Source organism: Sinocyclocheilus grahami, unplaced genomic scaffold (assembly GCF_001515645.1).
Source record: "Sinocyclocheilus grahami isolate Dianchi unplaced genomic scaffold, SAMN03320097.WGS_v1.1 scaffold121.1, whole genome shotgun sequence".
Classification (NCBI taxonomy): domain Eukaryota; kingdom Metazoa; phylum Chordata; class Actinopteri; order Cypriniformes; family Cyprinidae; genus Sinocyclocheilus; species Sinocyclocheilus grahami.
The window spans coordinates 349,011-351,135 of NW_015505300.1; the positions used below are offsets into that span (position 1 = coordinate 349,011).

At 55.3% G+C, this 2,125-nt stretch overlaps 1 pseudogene; it reads left to right on the forward strand.

The window, feature by feature from the left end:
- Positions 1-1,624, forward strand: part of LOC107589812 (uncharacterized) — a 14,116-nt pseudogene extending 12,492 nt beyond the window's left edge.
- The last annotated feature ends 501 nt before the right edge of the window (positions 1,625-2,125 follow it).

Here is a 2,125-nt window from a genome sequence, read left to right on the forward strand (position 1 = left end):
GAGACATGATTAACCAGTTTGTCTTTGTGTACCTCGATGACATTCTCATCTTTTCTCCATCTCTTCAGGTACACACTCAGCACGTGCGTCAGTTCTTACAACTGCTGCTGAAGAATCAGCTTTATGTCAAGGCGGAGAAGTGCGAGTTCCATGCCAAGTCGGTCTCGTTCTTGGGCTTTATTATTTCGGCTGGGGAGATTAAGCCGTATCCGGCCAAAGTCAAGGCTGTCGCTAGGTGGCCAGTCCCCGACTCCAGGAAGGCTCTGCAGCGTTTCTTGGGTTTTGCCAACTTCTACCGGCGATTCATCAGGAACTTTGGCCAGGTAGCTGCACCCTTAATGGCACTCACCTCCAACAAGGTACCATTCACCTGGAGTGCTCAGGCTCAGGAGGCCTTTGATAGATTAAAGTCCCGGTTTGCCTCTGCTCCTGTTCTCTCCATTACAGATCCCGAACGGCAATTTATCGTGGAGGTAGACGCCTCCGGGGTCGGAGTGGGCACAGTCTTGTCTCAGCGCTCCGCGGGGGATGGGAAGGTGCACCCCTGTGCATATTTCTCTCACCGCCTCAACCCAGCTGAATGTAATTACGACATCGGTAACCGGGAGCTGCTGGCGGTTAGGTTGGCCTTGGGTGAGTGGCGTCACTGGTTGGAGGGGTCAGCACAGCCCTTCTTGGTCTGGACGGATCATAAGAACTTAGAATATATCCGTTCGGCCAAGAGGCTGAGCTCGTGCCAGGCTCGCTGGGCACTCTTCTTTGACCGTTTTAACTTCACCCTTTTGTACCGGCCCGGGGCCAAAAACGTTAAGCCCGACACGCTATTCCGCCAGTTTGAGCGCCCGGGAGAGGAGACCCTAGCCAGTGCCATACTCCCTGAATTGTGGTGGTGGGGGCCCTCTTCTGGGAGGTTGAGCGGAAGGTGGAGGAGGCTGGACGAAGGGTGGAAGTGCCAGCTGAGTGTCCGGCGGGTAGGTTGTTCGTGCCGGCTGTGTTGCGCCCTGAGGTCCTTCAGTGGGGGCATGAATCTAGGGTTGCCTGCCATCCAGGAGTCAGGAGATTGCTGGCTGCCATCTGCCAGCGATTTTGGTGGTCCTCTATGGGCCAGGACGTCAGGCAGTTTGTATTGGCTTGCTCTGTCTGTGCCCAGAACAAGGTCTCTAACCGTCCCTCCGTTGGTCTGCTCCAACCGCTGCCCATTCCCTCTCGTCCCTGTTCACACATAGCCTTAGATTTTGTTTCTGGCTTACCCCCTTCAAGAGGCTACACCGTTATTCTCACGGTGGTGGATCGCTTCTCTAAGGTGGTTCATTTCGTGCCCCTAACTAAACTCCCCTCTGCCAAGGAGATGGCCCAACAGGTAATTGACCATGTCTTCCGGATCCATGGTCTTCCGGTTGACGTGGTCTCTGATAGGGGTCCCCAGTTTGTCTCCCGTTTTTGGCAGGAGTTTGGTCGACAGATCGGGGCCTCTACGAGTCTGTCGTCCGGTTTTCACCCCCAGACCAACGGACAGTGTGAACGAGCCAATCAGGATCTCGAGCGAGCTCTCCGCTGCCTGGCGTCCCGCAATCCTGCCTCTTGGAGCCAACAGCTCACGTGGATTGAGTATTCCCATAATACTCTCCCAGCAGCATCCACCGGCATGTCACATTTTGAATGTTCTGTTGGCTATCTACCTCACTTGTTTCCCTCTCAGGAACCCGATGCGGCTGTACCGTCTGCCCTAGCCTTTGTCCGGAGATGTCGTAGTGTCTGGAGGAAGGCTAGGAAGGTCTTGGTCCAGGCCTCCAGATGGACCAAAGCAGCGGCTGATCGTCACCAGATTCCAGCGCCCCGTTATGTCTGTGGTCAGAAGGTATGGCTGTCTACCAAGGACCTGCCTCTCAAGGCTGTCTCTCGCAAGTTAGCGCCTAGGTTCATTGGCCCATACCAGATCACCAAGGTCCTCAATCCGGTGGCGGTACGGCTCAAGTTGCCTCCCTCTCTTGGTCGGGTGCACCCTGTTTTTCATGTATCCAGGGTCAAGCCTGTGTTCAGGTCTCGCCTTAATGCCAACATTTCATCCCCTGCCCCCCTCCCCCTCGTCTAGTGGATGGCTCTCCTGTCTATTCGGTTAGGAGAT